The sequence below is a fragment of the Gorilla gorilla genome, chromosome 3 (genome assembly GCF_029281585.2).
Source record: "Gorilla gorilla gorilla isolate KB3781 chromosome 3, NHGRI_mGorGor1-v2.1_pri, whole genome shotgun sequence".
Lineage (NCBI taxonomy): Eukaryota > Metazoa > Chordata > Mammalia > Primates > Hominidae > Gorilla > Gorilla gorilla.
The window spans coordinates 203,343,432-203,362,757 of NC_073227.2; the positions used below are offsets into that span (position 1 = coordinate 203,343,432).

The 19,326-nt window shown below is 38.1% G+C and overlaps 1 protein-coding gene across 18 annotated transcripts in view; it reads left to right on the forward strand.

Annotated features, from left to right (window-relative positions):
* Nucleotides 1–19,326, forward strand: part of TENM3 (teneurin transmembrane protein 3) — a 652,872-nt gene that overhangs the window by 180,589 nt on the left and 452,957 nt on the right. The window lies entirely within an intron of this gene.

Sequence of the window (19,326 nt, forward strand, 5' to 3'; positions counted from 1 at the left end):
CTCAAGGTGACATGTCTGTTTTCTGACTTTGGTGTTCCATCTGCTGATTCTGATTTTGAGATATTAGATGATCACGCAGTATTCCAGATGAGAGATAGAAAGCCACCGGTGGGCACATTGGTATCCCAGGCACAGGCACTGACACGTGGAGAATTCCGAAGCCTCACCTGCTGTACGTGAGGTTTATGATTCTGCACGTGGCCCAAGCGTTTGTACAAACTTGTGTAAACTTGAAACTCCAGTCTCTGGGGCTCCCTTTTAGTTGAATGAAGGTGCTCACAGACATTGTGTCTGTGGCTAGAACCGGTACAAGGAGAACAGGAGCTGTTGGTGAAGAAACCCATCTTTCCCTCACAAGAAAGTGTGGCTTATTACCCCAGATCATCTCAGGACCCAGGCAGCCCTGCTGTTTGCCTCTGTTTGATTCACACAAAAGCCTGCCACGGAAAGGTTCCATTGTCTTTCTCCCAGGCAACCTAGTAAATTAAGTTTATACCTTAACACTTCCTAGTTTCCCACAGTGTAATCCACTAGGGCTTGGTGATTCGCGTATATCTGTTGAACATTTTTACACTGTTTTTGGCCTGAGGATGCTCCCAGTGGAATCATGACTCCTGTAACTTTACTTCACTATCCTAAACCTACCCATTTCTACTCTTAAGACAGTAGGTTATTTTTTATTAGACATACATAGTTATATTTTGTTTCTTCTAATACAGTCTTGAGATGTGGGCAAGATTACTAATAAAAATAAAATCCTCTTACATTTGTAATGTGCAGTATAATTTACATATAACTTAGCATTCCTTAGCTAATTTAATCTGGAAATGAGGAAAAATAAATTAAACTTTAATAATAAAGAATATATTCATTCTTTTCCAATCACTGTACAGACAGTGTGACTAACAGTCTGATATTGGGCAGGAACACATTTAAGAAAAAGTAATAATGCAATAAATCGTTCAAAAGTTGGAAAATTTTCCATGGTTCTTTTCTTCTCTGCATTGTGCAAAGAGCCATTGTAACTAGATTGAAATAGTGTTCACTCACCCAAGCCGGTTTACATCAAAGAAAACTCATTTGACTCGCTAAGGAGAGATTTTTATACCCTAAAGCATGCCTTACTAATTACTGGTATCAAATTTTATGAAAAGGGACAAAATAGCTTAACATTTTTAATCCGTTTTTCAGGGGAGATACAAAACATATTTGCGGTATGTACTCTTAGTTGATTGTACAATGTATTGTAATTTTAAACCCATTTTTTTCATATTGTCTGCACAGCTGAAATAGATTATCAGTGTACATTTTTTCAACAATTTAAAAAATAGTAAGTAGTGTACAAATGCATGCAATCTGCACCAAATGTGAAGTCTTGCTTTTTGTATCAAAAATAACTCTTTAGTGCCCTGTTGGAAAACGAAAAAAAAAAAAAAAACCCAAACTCCACATTGTGGAATATTATTCGAAGGAAACAGCGCACATGTGGCGAGATGCACTGGGGGTCATCTCCACCCCGGTTATCTCCACACCAGGCAAGCATTTCTTTCTGGCGGCACAGACGATGCCTACACAGGTTAAAAATAGTGCACTGAACTGTTCTCCTCCTAGGCAGCCTTGATCCAGTGCAGACTGTTGTTGACAACCCGGCGGTAGCATTTGTAGAAGCCCTGAAACGGAGGTTCATAGGGGGCCAAAGAGTGTTACTCCTCACTCCTTCCAAGCCAAGGACTGCAGAATACAAAGGGGCAGAGGAAAGAGAAAGTGTGCCAGGCGGCCAGGGAGGCCTTGTTGGAGAGCAGAAGTGAATGGAGGAGCGCACTCGCAGTGTGTGATGGTGCCGCAGGTCATTTGATGTGTATGAATCCGAACTTTGTAGAAATGTAAATGGGATGGACTGCTAGTTACAGCTAATGCTGCCACCTTACTGCGTGCTGGTCAGCGCGCTAGGCAGGTGTGTGCAGTCCCCTGGTGAGGTGGGTCCCGGTAGTGTAGTCTTTTCACAGATTGAGACGTATGAGGTTTGGAGAGGCTGGAGACCCCATGGCTCCTGAGAACTCAGCTGGAACTTGAGCCCAGGTTTGCCTGGTTCTGGCCTGGCTTCTAATCTCTGTGCAGTTGCCACAGTGGAAAACAGGCAACTCAGTAAAATATCACCCTTTGATTTATTGGAGTCAATTTTTTACGTCTATTATCATTATTATTAATTAATTAATTAATTAATTTAGTGACAAGCTCTGTCTGTTGCCGAAGCCATACTGCAGTGGGGCAGTCATAGCTCACTGCAGCCTACAGCTCCTGGGCTCAAAAAATCCTCCTGCCTCAGCCTCCTGAGTAGCTGGGATCACAAGTGCACACCACCACCATGCCAGGCTAATTTTAAAGACATTTTTTTTAATAGAGACAGGGTCTCGCTTGTTCCTCAGACTGGTCTCAAACTCCTGGCCTCAAGCACTCCTCTTACTTGGGCCTCCCTAAGTGCTGAAATAGCAGGCCTGAGCCACCAAGCCCAGCCCATTTTAGTCAATTTTGAATTCGAATGTTCATGGTGTGGATAGTGAGGTGTGAGCAAACTGTAGGCATATTTAGGAAATAAAATTGATATGATTCTGTAATTGGGTGAATGAGGACGAGTCTGAGGGTGGCGTTGCGGATGCTTTCTCCTTCCTGTGGTTTGATATGCGGAGTATTTGTAGCGGGAGTGGTAGGTGTAGGAGAGAAACGAGTAAGGAAAGTCTGCTATCAGATTATGTTTTTCTTGAGCAAGCATAATGAAAAATCCTTCCAGGCTTTCATTTTCTTTGAATCTGACAAATGTCAATTTTTCCTCACGGACTATTATGCTGTGGGATTAATTATTTAATTGACAAAATGTGCTTCCTGCCACAGCTCCTGACATCATATAGGTAATAAAAATGAAAGATTAAAAATATTCATAGTAGCCAAATATCATTGAAACAATTCCAAAGAGTCATGCTAATTTAGCTTTTTTTGTCCATGGAGTTTTAAAACAGCCGATCAGTCCTGTATCCATTTACTCCTTGAATGACACAGGGAAATGCAACTTCAGCTGGAGAAAGGGACAAGCAGGGTTTCCGTTGGTGCGATTATATGGAGAATTCAAATCGAGAAATATGATGTTTTTATATTTTTAATTGACCAATTTTATGTCTAATTATCAAACTTGAATTTAATGGTTTTGTATGGCCTTACTGACTGGCAGGTGACTACTGCTAATTACATGTTATATTTAGGTAGCATAATGCTGGGGATCATTTCATCTTCACAGTCATTGTGTAATTTGACGGGATCTCACATTGATCTCTTTCTCTTTTTAAATCTCTTCATGTAGTTTGTTGGTGATGGAAATGTTGCTCTTTGAACAGCTGTGGAGCTTTTGCTGTAGGTGAGGATGAGGTTAGGGTAACAATGGCTTGTTTTGCATTCTTAGATGCTATTTTCTTTTATTAATCTTTGAAGAAAATTTATCCCATCAGGTCTCAGACAAATTTCTTATGAAACAGCTGCATAGGATCATCCCACAGCTTTTGGAGAAGTGGTAAAATAAAAGAACATTTTTCCTCTGCTGCAACTCTGTGGGCTGTGCACATGTTGTGTAGTATTCTTGACCAAACACTTATCAATTCCAACAAGGAACGCTGCCCGTGAGGGTGAACCTTGAAAAGAGATGATGTCTGGAAGTAAGAATACATTGGTTCCACTGAATCATAAGCCTGAAAAGAACCACTTTGGGGCCCTAACCCAAAGTATATAAGAGTTAGTCAATAATCAGTGTTGGGGTTGTGAATTTAAGAATTTTAACATTTGAAGACTACCACTTATTCTTTATTTGTAGAATGGCAATGGAGAGGAAGGACTCTGTTTTTTGTTTTTGTTTTTGTTTTTGTTTTTGTTTTTGAGATGGAGTCTCACTCTGTCGCCCAGGCTGGAGTGAAATGGCATGATCTCGGCTCACTGTAACCTCTGCCTCCTGGGTTCAAGCAATTTTCCTGCCTCAGCTTCCCGAGTAGCTGGAATTACAGGCGCCTGCCACTACGCCCAGCTAATTTTTGTAATTTTAGTAGAGATGGGGCTTCACCATGTTGGCCAGGCTGGTCTCAAACTCCTGACCTCAGGTGATCCGCCCACCTCGGCCTCCCAAAGTGCTAGGATTACAGGCGTGAGCCACTGCACCCGGCCAGGACTCTGTTTTTAAATTTGAAAAACACCGTGATATCTATGTTTGTACATTACTGAAATTAAAACAGAAAGTAAATTTGCAAAGAAGGGAAGGAAGAAGGAAGGCATATTGACAACGACAGGCACCAATTGATTTCTAAGTGTGCCTCATCTCTGGTCTTTGCTGACAGCGTGGCTCCACTCCCAGAAACTCCCCTCTTTGGGCCGTGCCGTCTCTTCATTCTTACCGTCATCAGTAATGCTGAGCACCCCCAGCCCCCAGAAGCATCTGCTTCTCACCTCCTGCCCTTGCTGGTTCAAGGCCAGTTCAAGTGTAGTTTGGGGGATTCCACTGGGGAGAGGAAAGAAAGAGAAGAGGGAAAGTAGATCCCACAAGCCCTGATTCCCCACTGCCGGACCTCCCTTATGGGCTGCATCCTGAGCGCTAGCCCATCTTGTATGCAAACATTCCAGATGCTAGACCTGCCCCTTACCAAGGATAACCCTTGTGAGGAAACAAAAGGACATTAGAGGAGCAGTCTGAATGTTCCCGTAAAGATGTATCTTGGACCCTGGCATGATGGCGGCTTGAATGAGGGCTCATCCACTCATCTCCCAGCAGACTCACTACCTCCTGTGAGCTGAGCAGTGATCGAGGGTACACATGACATCTGCAACTCTGTTAGGATCCTAAAGGACCAAGCTGGTGCAGGTGTTTTCCGCTTTGTGCCAGAAGAGAGCATGGAATGGGGTGAAGCCCTAACGTGAAGGTCAAGAAGAATGCTGTGGCCTGGTGGTTCCAGAGAGAGGCTGGCCTGCCCCTCCCATGGCCCCCACTTGGGCAGATGTTGCCTTGTGGGAGCAGCTGGTTTCCTTGGCCCCTCAGGAGCTGGGGAAGCCTGAACAGATGCATTTCTCCCTCTGATAGGGTGAGAATGCCATCTAAGAAAACCAAACAGTAGAGATGTTGGTCCCAGGAATCTAACACGATTTCCCGCTCTTTCTTAAAGCACCTCAGGAAAACAACAAATTTAATGGCACCCAGAATTCAGGAAGTGGGATAAGATGCAAAAGAAATAGACTAAGAAGCTTGTAATGAAAATGAACAATGGAGATAAGAGAAGACAACCTGAACCAAAATAAAACATTGTAACTAAAGCATGTGCAGGAATCCCAGAATGATAACAACAAAAAAGCAACAACAACAAAACAAACAATGGCCACCAAATGCTGGAGAAAAAATTAAAATCATAATTTACAAACTAAAAATGGCAGCAGATTAGTTGAAGAAGAGAGGTTAATGGTTTTGAAGACCAGGTAGAAGAAACAACTCAAAACAGAAAAGAGAATTACAGATAAAATTAAGAAGACAACACCATGCACACACACAAACTGAGGCACATTCTAGAAAAATTCTTTAACTTCAAGGATAAAGAGCGTTTACAAGGTGCCACAGAGAAAAGGCAGGTTACTTTTTTTTACTTACTAAAAATAAATAACACCAATAATGAATTTCTCATCTGCAACAATAAAAGCTTGAAAACAGTGGAATAACACCTACTGAGAGAAAAAAAAATGCAACCCAGGGATCTTATTTGCAGAGAAGATACTGTAGGAGAGGAAAGATTTCTTTTCCCATGCGTCACTAGTTCATGACTAAGGCCCTTATAACAAAAGACAGATTAACAAGAGAAATGCACACAAATTCATGTAATGTAAGTTTTCGGTGACACAAGAACTTTCATAAGGAAATGAATGCCCAAAGAAACGGGTAAACTTGTGTTTTTTTGTGTGAGGTTGGATGAAGAGTGGACAGTCACGGAGAAGTATGATTGAACACAGGGATTGAATGGTGATAAACTGGGAGGAACTGGGCAAGGCCTGTCCGTTCAGATTCTTCTCTGTGTCCTTGTGTCTTCAGAGATACGGATGTTGCTTCCTCCTCGTATAGGGAGGGCACCTCTTGGATGAGGATCTTGTGTCCTGCTTCAGGGGAGAAGGGCAAGGGGAAAGTGAGAGTGGCCTTCCTGCTTCTGCTGTTTTCTCAAATGCCAAGATGCCATGTTTTGGGTAGCATGTCCTGAACCCCATCAGTAGCATTTATCTCTCAGAGTAAATGAAAGATACTTAGGTAATGCTGGGATTCAGAGACCACGTCAACAGTGTACGTACACCATCTAAGGTACTCAAGAAGAAATACCAACTGAATCAGAATCATGGCCTCCGAAGAGGAGACAATGATGAGAAAGCAACTCTACAGTGTATATAGTTAAATCTCAAACGATGATTACAGAGCAACTGGAAATGTGTCAGAAGCACTACAAGAGAAACCTTAACAGAAGGCTGGAACTAAAAGCATTTACCTATCTCAGCAAAATCCAGCAGTTGGAGGAAAGTAGAAAAGTAAAAGTGTTCCAAATTCTCATCTCATCTGAAGAGGGAGAGTGGGGAAACAGTTATGAAATAGAGCTTTAGTGGAGGGAAATAATTGCTATCTTGCATACATATGACAATGAGAAACATATATTTGAATATGAATGTCAGGAGTGGGAAGGTAATCATTAATACAATGAAAAGAGGACAATAGACCCACCTAATTAGCAGTGAGGAAAGGGATTGACTAGCAGTCTGACCAATTTAGCAAAAACAGCTCCAAGGAAAAAAAGGCAACAGGAAAAATCATGAATAATCAAAAAACAAGATGAAAGGAGTCAAATCTACTCTATTACCTATCACCTAAAATTTAAATGTACTGCATTTTGGCCGGGTGCGGTGGCTTACGCCTGTAATCCCAGCACTTTGGGAGGCCGAGGTGGATGGATCACTTGAGGCCAGGAGTGCAAGACCAGCCTGGCCAACATGCAGAAACCCGGTCTCTACTAAAAATACAAAAGTTAGCCAGGTGTGGTGGCAGGAGCCTGTGGTCCCAGCTACTCAGGAGGCTAAGGCACAAGAATCGCTTGAACCCTTGAGATGGAGGTTGTGGTGAGCCAAGATCAATGCCACTGCACTCCAGCCTGGGTGACAGAGTGAGACTCTGTCTCCAAAAAATAAAATAAATACATGTACTGCATTTTGACATAAACTACTCAATTGTTTCATAAAAGTTATTGGTATTTATAAGACATACACTTAAAATGGTAAAGAAAATGGTTGAGAATAAAGACATATTAGGTGAATACAAACAAAAAGAAAGGAGGAATGGCAGTAGTAATATCAGGAAAGATGGAATTTATGATGAAAAACTCTCAATAGGATAAAAAGAACCACTGGGTAAGTGATGAAAGGCATACTGTGCAGAAGAAGAACATTCTTAAAATGCATACCTTAAACAATAATATAGTAGCTAAATTTATAAGCAAAAACTATTAAAAAAAGAAAGACTGTTAAAACATGTTAGTAGTGAGATATTTTGATTCACTTCTTTCCGAATCAGGCAGATCTGAAAGACAAAAATAAGACAGCAATTACATAATATTAATCGAAAATTTTAGCTAAGGTATATATACAGAAATTTATAACTGTCAGAAATGATAGAATTTTTTATATTTCTATAGGATAGTTGCAGAAACTGATTATGTATTTGGCCATCTAAAGAAACATTAAAAATTCAGAAAATAGATTTTATAAGCCAAAACATTTTATCATAAAATGTAGTAAAATTAGAAATAACAAAAATAATTAGAAATAAATAACAAAAAGATAAATGAATAAAAGCACTTTTGCCCCTTGGATTATGATGTCCCTTGACTGTGATAAAAAGCAATCAAGAGCAATGCAAATTCTACTTCCAAAATGTATGGGAGACAGTGAAAGTCATAATCATAGGAAAAACATTGTGAAGAAATCAGGAACAAAGACTAACAAAATAGGAATATACTGAATATTTAAGAAATGAGTTCAAGCCAGGCACAGTGGCTCACGCCTGTAATCCCAGCACTTTGGGAGGCCGAGGCGGGCAGATCAGCTGAAGTCAGGGTTCGAGACCAGCCTGGCCAACATGGAGAAACCCCCATCTCTACTAAAAATTCAAAAACTAGCTGGGCGTGGTGGTGGGCGCCTGTAATCCCAGCTACTTGGGAGGCTGGGGCAGGAGAATGGCGTGAACCCGGGAGGTGGAGGTTGCAGTGAGCCAAGATCACGCCACTGCACTCAAGCCTGGGCGACAGAGCAAGACTCTGTCTCAAAAAAAGAAAAAAGAAAAAAGAAAAAAAAAAGACAAGAAATGAGTAGAGTACAATGTCTGGAAAATAAATCAGAGGAAGTAGGAAGAGGTACATAAGATATAACTGAAATTTAAAACAAACAAAACAGCTAAGTCTTTAAAAATGCTAATAAAATAGAAAGCACCTATGATCCTGATTAAGAAATAATGACAACAAAAATAAGAAGACATCCTAAAAAGACTGTAACAACTAAGAGGTGCTATTACTCCAAGCAATAAATTTGAAAAATCTAGAGGAATTTATTTTTTCTCAGAAAATATGATTAACCCCAAAAGATTTCATAAGATGGAGCAAACTTGTCAACACCAATTATTTCAGACAAGATGAGAAAGGTGATTAAAAGAGAGACCATTTCAAAGGGCCAGATATGTTCCTAGGTACATTTTGCATAACCTTCAAAGTACAACTAAGTTTAATGTTTAAAAATCTATTCAACACCACCCTTCATAACAGATGGAAGGCATCAAAGTTCATGTTATGAAGTTGGCATAACCTTAATAACTAAACTTGATTAGAATAGTACAAAAAAAGAAATCATACATAAATTGCTTCACCTACCAAAATTGCTTTTCAGTAGGTGTGTAAAAATTCAAAACAAGTATTTGCATTTAAGAATCCAGCAATATATAAAAAGAATAATATGCTAGACCAAATTAATAACCAAGTGGTTACTAATCCTTGCTGAATATACAAGGATTTTTCAGTGTTCAGAAATCTACTAACATAATTAGATTAATAAATCAAAGGGGAAAACCATGATCTTATCAATAGATGATTTACAAGTTTTGGAAAAAATTTAGAAAGGATTCTTTATTCAAATAAACTCACAAGAAGAAAAAACACTTCAATGTGGTAGTAATATTTGACATGATCACTCTAGACACTAAACAGCATTCTAAAAACTGAGATTCTAGGACATTTCAATTGAAATAGGAACATAAGAAAGGTTTACCTATTCTCACAATTATTATTCAAAGTTGTTTTAGATGTTTTAGCAATTGTAATAAGAAAATTAAATGATATATATTTTGGAAAAAGTTAAAATCAGTACTTTTGTTAAAGATATGGTTGTATGCATACAAAAACCATGTGTCTCTAGAAATTAAAAAAAAGAATTTGAAGTGAATTTGGTATTTGGATGAATACAAAATAAATATATGGACAGTGTAGATCATATAGTACAACGGTTGAGAGTATAGGTTCTGAATCCACATGACCTGTGTGTGAATCCCAGGTCTGTCTTGCCGTAGCTGACTGGCAGTTTACCTAATCTTGGCCAAGGAACTTTTTTGGACAAGTTACATAATTTCTCTATGCCTCCATTTTCATTATTCATAGATTGTGCTGTAGTTTGTTGAGGATAAAATGAGTTAATATATGTAAACTGTTTAGAACAATGCCTGATACCTGTTATTAATATCTACTGCTTGGAAGTCAGAAAAAAAAATCCTATCACAAAGGCAACAGACACTATCAAATTCTTTGGAATAAATTTTGCAAGCATGCTATGTGACCTAATATGAAGGTACCTATAAAATATTATTAAAAAGACGTAAAACAGGACCTAAATAAATAACCAATGTTTTTGGATGGGAAGATGATACCATAAGAATATTAATTCTCCCCAAATTAATGCATAGAAGTTAAGGATATCAAATAGAATTCCTGTGGGTTAGGGTTAATTTTAATTGGCATGAGTGATCTTCAAATTTATCTTAAAATTCAAGTGATCATAAAATTCATATTTTCAAATTTCTGGAAATAGCTAAAACCATATTTAAAAGTCAAATAGTGAGGACAAAATAGACTTAATATGTATTTTCAAAAGTATGATGAAGCTGCTGTAATCATGTCTATATGATATTGGCATAAATAAAGACAAGGAGATTCATGGAATAGACAAAAATTTCAGAAATATATCCTAGTATATAGGTAAATTTAACATAAAACAAAAAAAAAGGTTTTTCTATTCAATGGGATTTGATAAATGGTGCTGGCACAACTGGTTGTCCATCTGGAAGAATATAAAATTGGACCCATATCTCTCAGCATATTCAAAAATAAATTAAGATGGATTAAAGACAAATGTAAAAAATAAAGCAAGAATTCTAGAAGTTAATTTGGGAGACTAAGATAGGAATGACTTGAGCCATGAGTAGCAGAAGCTTCAGCTTAAAAACTGAAGAGAATCATTTTCTTATAAAACAAGAAGTCCAGAGATAGACTATCTAGCCAGGGCGTAAAGATATCATTAAGGCATCTCTCTATCTTTTTCATCTTTGTCATTCTTAGCAGGTAGCTTTTGTCCCCTTGGTGCCCAGGTGGCAGCTGTGCTTTCATATTCCTGTTGGAGTAAGAATGAACGCACAGCTAGGAAGGCCTTCTCTACATTGGACTAGTTCATTTTACTCCCCTGAGACTTCTCGCTACCCCTCTCTTTTCAGAGCTGTTATACTTGACCATACTTAGCTGCACAAGAAGTCGAAGCGGCCGGGTGCGGTGGCTCACGCCTGTAATCCCAGCACTTTGGGAGGCCGAGGCGGGCGGATCACGAGGTCAGGAGATCGAGACCATCCTGTGAATGGTGAAACCCCGTCTCTACTAAAAATACAAAAAATTAGCTGGGCGTGGTGGCGGGCGCCTGTAGTCCCAGCTACTCTGGAGGCTGAGGCAGGAGAATGGCGTGAACCCGGGAGGCGGAGCTTGCAGTGAGCCGAGCTCGCGGCACTGCACTCCAGCCTGGGCAACAGAACGAGACTCCGTCTCAAAAAAAAAAAAAAAAAAAGAAGACGAAGCATTTGCCATTTTAGCTTTCCAGTCCTTATAATAAAGGTGGCAAGAAGAAAGTGGTTTGAATCCACACAGCCGATCCCAGGGACTTAATAGTAGGGGAGAAATTTTGTAATAGAAAATTAGAATGTTTCTAACAGAAAACCCAGAAGAAAAGATAGACTTAAATGATTAGTTTTAAAATTTAAAACCTTTTACATGTAAATTAAAATACCCAGAAACAAAATCACTACATTGGGAAATATGTTTATAATTCTTGTGACATATATAATGTCTATATCTATAATATACTGAATGACTATTACAGTTTGAAAACAGAAACATAAACAGCCCAATGGGAAATGGCATGCATAGACAATTCACAAAAGAGAAATTCACACGGTCAGTAAACGTGAAAAGGAGAATCGATTTTCCTATTAGTGTGGGAAAGGCGGTAGCTAATCCCAAATTCTACATCCCTACTATACAGCCCCTCTCCTGGCATCCTTCATTGAGCATTCATATATCCAGGGAATATGCCTAGGAAGTTTCTCCCCGCTTGGTAAGCAGGAAATCAATGGAAGCGGCTACTGTAGGCGGGATCTTCCTCATTGGTACATTTGTTCAAAGAGACAGTCTCACACATGGAAGCCATGCCCTAGAGTACAATTCATCCAGTTCTTCATTCAGACACAGATAACTCAGAAGACCTGTGTGTTCCATCTTGGCATCCTCCATGTTGTTTTCATGGGAAAATACATAGTGATTCTTATCAACTTTTAAACCCAACAAATTCCTAAAGTGAGGACTTTCTACATGTTTTTTGAAGTTCTGGCTTAGGAAGAAGCCAAAAAAAAAAAAAAAGCAATTCATGAATAGCTGTGCTCAAAACTTTACACAGAAGCTCTCATTATAGTGTGTGAAATAAACAGTAACACAAAAAACTGAAAGAAAAAACTGCAAAATATTCACAGAGGTTGCATTTGAGAGTGGGGCTGTGAAGGAACACCTTCTGATTTTCAGTCAAAAGGTCAAAGGCCAAAAATAATTCCTGCTTCGGAACTGCAGCAGGTTGGTTCTACCCTTTGGGGGTTGGAGAAGAAAAGCACCTTTCCAGATGGCCAGATCGAGCTTGTTAATGTCCCTGCTGCCCTGATGGCTTGGTTTTCAATTCAGGGTGAACTTCAGATATGGTGTTTAAGGGAGGAGCCAGATAAGAGCATAGCGTTGTGCTTTTGATTTATTTTAGGGATGAAATATAAACCAAAAGTCCCCAATGCTAAAGGAAATTTTAACTTTTTCTTTTCCATTTTTCTCCTTGGACTCTTGATGCTATTATTCTTAGCTTTTTTTTTTTTTTCTCGTGTTCCCTTGTGCTGCCTTTTTTCTGCCTCTGCATAAACTGATATGGTTGGGAGATCTTTGAGAGCCTCTGAGTCCATTGTATACATGAGGAATATGAGACTGAAACTTGTTAAAATGTTCACTCAGACAACAGCTGGTGAGTTCTAGGTCCAGAAGAAAACTACAATCAAATTTCAATCATTTTTCTATGCTACTCTTTTATCTTTCTAGTTTCTATTAGAAAGCCACAGTAAAAAGCTACATGTGTTCTTAAATATCTTCACAAATGTGAGATAGACAAAGATATCTTAGAAAGGTCCTAAGTGGAATAAATATAAAAGAAAAAAATGATAAATTGGACTTCATCAAAATTACAAAGTTTTGCTTATCAGACATTACCTTTAAGAAAATGAAAAGCAAGTCCACAATCTGGGAGAAAATTATCTATCTATCTATCACAGAGACTTGTCTCTAGAATATATAAAGAGCTTCTACAAATCAACAACAAAAGATAAATAACCAAATTTTAAAATGGGCAAAAAACTTTTAATAGAAACATCACAGAAAAGAGACACAAGTGACGAATAAGCCTGTGGAAAATGCTCAGCACCATTAGCCATCAGAGAAATGAAAATTAAAACCACAGTGAAATACTACCACTCATCTTCCAGAATGGCTAAAATTAAAAAAGACCCATAGCACCAAATATTCAGGATGTGGAACAACTGAAACTTTCATATGTAAAATGACACAACTGCTTTGGAAACTGTTGGGCAATTTCTTATATAAAGTTAAAAATAACATCTCCCACTGGACCCAGCAATTCATCTCCTTAGTATTTACCCAAAGTAAATAAAAACTTAAGTTCATAGCAGCTTTATTCATAATAGGCCCATATTGGAATCACCAAGAGAATGGATATAACAATTGTATGTTAATACAATAGAATATGAGTTGGCAACACAAAAGAGTGATCTACAGATACTTGCAACAATGTGGAAGAATCTTAAATATCCACTGAGCAAAAGGATCCTGAGTACATCCTGTACGACTCCATTTATATAAGGTTCAAGAACATACAAAACTAATCTTCTGTAGAAGAAATCAGGACAGTGGTTGCCTGTTGGGTGGGGATTGACTGGGTACGGGAGAGCTTTGTGGGAGTGATCTTATCTTGCTTGGGGTCGTGGTGGGTACATTTGTTAAAACTCATGGAAGTATCCACTTTAGATCTATGTATTTCACTGCCTATGAAATTTACCTAAATATTAATAAATACAGTAGAAGCAAAAATCAGCATGTTCAAACAACTGTAGTTGAACGTGGAAAGTTTTGGGTTTGTATTTTCCCGGCTTCCACAGGGGTAAGATTTGATTTGGTGCCAAGAGCAGAGTTGCACTGTCTCTACTGAACCATAACCACAATCTTTCAAAAACAACCTCTGCTGTCATCGCACTATAATGTTTTGCTGGATAAAGGCATTTTGCCCGTTAAGATAATAACATATACAACATATCCAGGACTGCACTGAGAGAATAAAGAGTTTGTGTCATAGATGGGACCAGATCTTCAAATATTTTCATCTGTTTCCAAATAAAAAAGAGCCTGTTTTAAGCTCTTAGATATAGACTACTTTTTTGGGGGGGGGGGGGTGTGGAGGCAGTTTTATTAGAATATTACTAAAATGATAAGTGGTTTTTAAATGTTTCTTTATATTGTATGTTCTGGCTAGGTCAAAAGAATTGAAATCATATTTCTTAAATATATAACATGAAAGTTGTACATATAATTTTAGAATGTCACTGGTAGCATTGGACAGATATAAAAATAGTGTCAATAACTCCTTTGATTAAAATAATAATGTCTCTGCACCATTTTATCCTGCTTTGGATGTGAAATGGAATGAATTATTTTTGTTACTCTTCTTATTTTTATTTTATTTATTTGTATTTTTTTTGCATTATGAAAATCTATTAACCATTCAGACATGTTGGAAATTGTGAAAGAGGAAGATTTGAGAGCCAAGAGGAAAATGCTTTTAATTTTAAGGACTGAGATTTAGTTTAGTCTTGGATGCCATTATAGTGAATAATGGGAACTGATCCGAGACTTCAAAAGAAATATGACCATATGGTCCTACCATTCAGCACTTAATGCTACCATGAATTTCCAGTTAGACCCCAAACTTTTCATTTCCCCAGTGTTCCCCCTCACCTCTGTCATCAGACAAAAACGAAAGGAATCTGAAACCCCTTTTCATGTTTTCTGAAATACTGGTGCTGAGAAAGCTTATTTTTGTGAGAATCGAGTTTTATGAAAAAAGACAAAAACCTGAAACATTAATCAGATCCACTGGGCTAATTACTGCAACTCCAAAGTTTATTACTTTTAAATATTAACTGCTTAAAATGATTCATTTAGAGATCAAAATGATTAATCCTTCTCAGTCACTATAAATGTCAGCGGCAGGATTAAAGGATTTAGATGGTCATGTTTACTCAACCTTACATTTCTGTACTTAAAGACACAAGTTAAATAGCTCTAGTTTATCATTGTTTCATGTTAATGGTTTTCCTCTTAGCTCCCTCTTTTAGCTCCCCTGCCTAACTGATTGTTAACTGATTTTGGCTGTTAAGTAGGCAAGGGCTTCTTTCAGGCTCGGCAGCCAATCCGCTTTGTGGATTACCCACCAGAAGGTGTGAGTAGACAGATGTAGCTTACAGCCCTCCTCAGGATGCAGTGGGGGTAATCCTTTCCCCCTGCCTCGGCCTTCGTTGGTCTGATATCTTGAGCCCCAGCTTACTGCTCAACTTGTATCTGGTTCCTTGCCACGTTGCCCATTTTGGATCCACAGTGTGACTCACCGCGGTGCTGCTTCAGTCGCAATTATTAAACACCTGCCGCTTTATGCCAAACCATAGGCGTATTTATACCAATATCTACTGCAGTTCGACTATCAGATATCAGCAGATACATTGCAGGCGTATTATCATCGCCGGGCCTTGGATTGTTCTAAAGAAGTCATTTCTAAGTAAAAATAAGAAGCAAATGTATTTTCAGAATGTTTTTGATTTTAAAAAAAAACTATTTTAAAGTTATTTCTTAATTACAAATGTTTGCTAAAGCTTTTTTTATGGTTGCCCCATTAAATCCTTCATTTCCAGACCTAAGACATGCTCTTTCTTTATACGTCAGCCAGCTCACAACCTAATTTTTCTTATTTGGGCCACCAAACCTTCCATTCAATATGCATATGTTCGTCCTCCCCTGGAGGCCTCACAAATTTTGTCTTGAAGAAAATGCATCTTTTCTGGGGCCATTCATTCTAGTCCTGGCTTTTCAGCTCGCAAATATACCTAGGGTTTCCCTTTCTCACCCACCTCCTCAAGTTCACCTGAGTGCCCAGCCTGGAATTTCCATTGAAAGCTACATTTGTGATGATTGCTGAGGGGATATCCTGCAATGGCTTCCATTAGACTTGGGTTCTGAGTCATCAATTAGATTATGAGTATGGTGTCCAGTGGTCATTTTCAGCATCCTCTGGAAATTCATGGGTTTCAATATGTGGTTATGGGTATTAACAACATATTAATAGATAAATCAAGTAAGTAGTTGAAATGGGGTGGGGACCTTAAGGTATTTAGTGGGACTTTAAGTTAATTTCTTAAACCTGTTTTTTGTAGGGCCTTATGAATAAAGATTTGTACCCTCCCTGAAATTTCTATTGCATGTTCAAGAATGGGTATTTTGCTCAAATGGTGACACATTTAACATAAAAGGTTAAAGAGTTTGGAGTGTCCCATAAAATATGCATTTGGAAATAAAATTACATATACTTCTTTTGTTCTGGAATCTTCTTACCATTTTGCAAATACAGCAAAAGAGAGAACTCCGGATAACATGGTAGTGCCGCTGACTGAACAAGCACCTAATAAGAAATGCTTTCCCAGTTTGTAGTTTTGTGTTCTGCCTGACTGATGGAGGAAAGTCACTCCATGCCTGCGAAGAAATCATTCCATTCAAGCTCACAACAACCAAGGAAAATAATTAAAGACAGCTGTAGATTGTTTTATTTATGTGCATTTAATTTATATTTATTCATCCATTTTTCCCATATTCAATTTTGGGGTTACTGTAGGAGAAATGAATGGTTATTCTCCTCTAAAACAATCCATATATGATGAAGGAAAAGGGAAGGATTGAAATGGAGGGGAAAATGCTCCTATGTATCTTACAAAGTTTCATTTCTTTACAATAAACGAGGAAGGATTTTTAAAACTGAGCTTCCCCTAGAAGAGGCAATAAATTAAATTTCTAATTATTGAATAGAAGCTATTAAACAGCAAATCAAGAAAAATATTTGTTTTTTAGAAAGAAGATACGCTTTAATTTTTTCTTTATTATGTTTTTAAATTATTGAAATAATTATCATGAGAAGTAAAAATTCAAAACTATAAAATAGAAAATTACTAATTTCCTTCATTTACAACCTTTTCTAAATGACCCATTATAACAGTTATATATCTCCTTCCTCACCTTTATTCAGATTCAACTTATATAACCTGTGGGTCCTTTTCCTTAATTTCCAAAAGTGGGATTATACTATATACACAATTCTACAACTTGCATTCCTTTTCTACTTAAAATATATAGAAACGAGCTTCCCTGCAGATCCGAAGACATGGGTCCAACTCATTCTTTATGCTAACCACAGTGTTCCACAGCATGGGCATGCAACTGTTCCAGCCATTCTCTTTCTGGCCAACATTTGCGTTATTTAAAATTTTGCAACAATGCTGTAGTAAACAACTTGTTTAAATAAACATTCTGTATATTTCAGATCAGGTGATTTTATTTCTATAGGATGTAGTTCCAAAGGTAGATTTCCTATGCTAAATAATATTTCTGATTTTAATAGAAAAATATTTTACATGGAGTGAAAGCAGCATAATAGAAGGCAAAGAAAAAAATGATAGAAAAAAAAATAATAAATTTGCATAGCAGACTCACAGAATCAGCTGCTTTTCAGGGGAACAATGATTCTTGTTTGCCCTCTAAATTTCAGTACCAGTGACCTATATTTTAAGCCCTCATTGTGAACTCCAAGTCCCACGTAAAGTGTGGTATAAAAGAGAACCAGTAGATGATAACAAGTGTTCATGAGGATGTGCAGAATTAAAACCCTCGTACACTGCTAGTGGGAATATAAAACACTGCAGTCATTGTGGAAAACAGTCCGGCAGTGCCTCAAAAGGTTCAATACAGAGTTACCATATACCCCAGCAGTTCCTCTTCTAGGATATGCTCAAGAGAAATGAAGACATATGTACGCATGAAAACTTGTACAGGAATGTTCCTAGAAGCATTCTCATAATAGTAAAAAAAATAGAGATAACTCAAATGTCCATTAACTGATGAATGGATAAATGATAGTGTGTCCGTACAATGGAATATTATTCAGCCATAAACAGGAATGGAGTACTGATGCATGCTATGACATGGAAGAACTTTGAAAACATTATTCTAAGTGAAAGAAGCCAGTCACACAAGACCACATATTGTGGATCTTCTTTATTTGAAATGTCCAGGATGGGAAGTAGATGAGTGGTTGCCTAGGGCTGGGGGTGGGAGGGGTGAGGGGAAAATAGAAGGTAGCTGATAATTGGTATGAGGTGTCTTTTTAGGGTGATAAAAATGTTCTAAAATTAGTTGTGCCCATAGTTGCAGAACTCTGTGAATATACTGAAAGCCATTAAAGCGTACACTTCAAGTGGGTGCATTTTGTGGTATGTGAGTTATGTTTCAATAAAACTGTTTGTTTTTTTAAAGGAACAAACAAGCAAGAGACCAAGAGAGAAGGAGAGAAAGCCAAATCTAGACATTAGAGAAATCCAGACATTAGTGAGGAGAGAATGCCTTCGCCGTGGGGTGCTTTCATCATCCTGTGTACCTCTGAGACTAGTCCTTCTGGTAGAATCTGTTTCTCATACAAGAGATAGTAGATCTGTTACCCATTGGTGAACATCACCCTGACTGCGGCTTTGAAAAATCCCTCGCTGCTCCAACTAGGTTATAGACAAATAGAACAAATTTCTATGAGGAAAAGAACAAATAGCTAACCCATTTTCCCAATCTCCTTCTTTTATTAAAGGGGGAGCTGTGCTATGTGCCAATCTCATTTGAAGTATTTGTCTTTATACCATCCTTTCTACTTTGTCAAATACCCTCACTCGTTTTTTAAAACGTGAACCTAAAAAAAATGATGCAACCTACCTAGGTTGTGTTTATTCAGTTTTCCTTTTCTAGATTTTCACATTTATGAGTGTCATAAAACAAAAATGCCTAATATAATCCAAGCTAACCTTGCCTTTTAATCACAGTGAATTCCATCCTCAGGTGTACTTTGTTCTTGCTACAATTTATTGTTTTGGTCCTGTTTCAAATTGTAATGGGAAACTCTTGTTGGCTCTGCTGATCAAGGTTACCAAAATTCAATATACAGGAGATAAATACTTATTTTGCCAGTTATGGCCAAGCAGAATTAATATAAAGACCGTAAAAGGCAAAGAAAGAAATTAAAGCAATGTTAGAACTACTGCAAAGAACATGGCTTTTCCAATGTAAAGAAAACATGGAAAATGAGAATAAAGTATTGTTCCTTGAAGCCAAAGCTGACTTTACGTAGGATTGTCCAGGGTTCAGCCTGGTCCCAGGGGCATCTCAGCTGCCTTGTCCTGCCTCTTCCCACTTCTCTGCACTGCCATAAAGCCCTCCCCACTACTACAAGCCCAGCCCAGCCCAGCCCAGC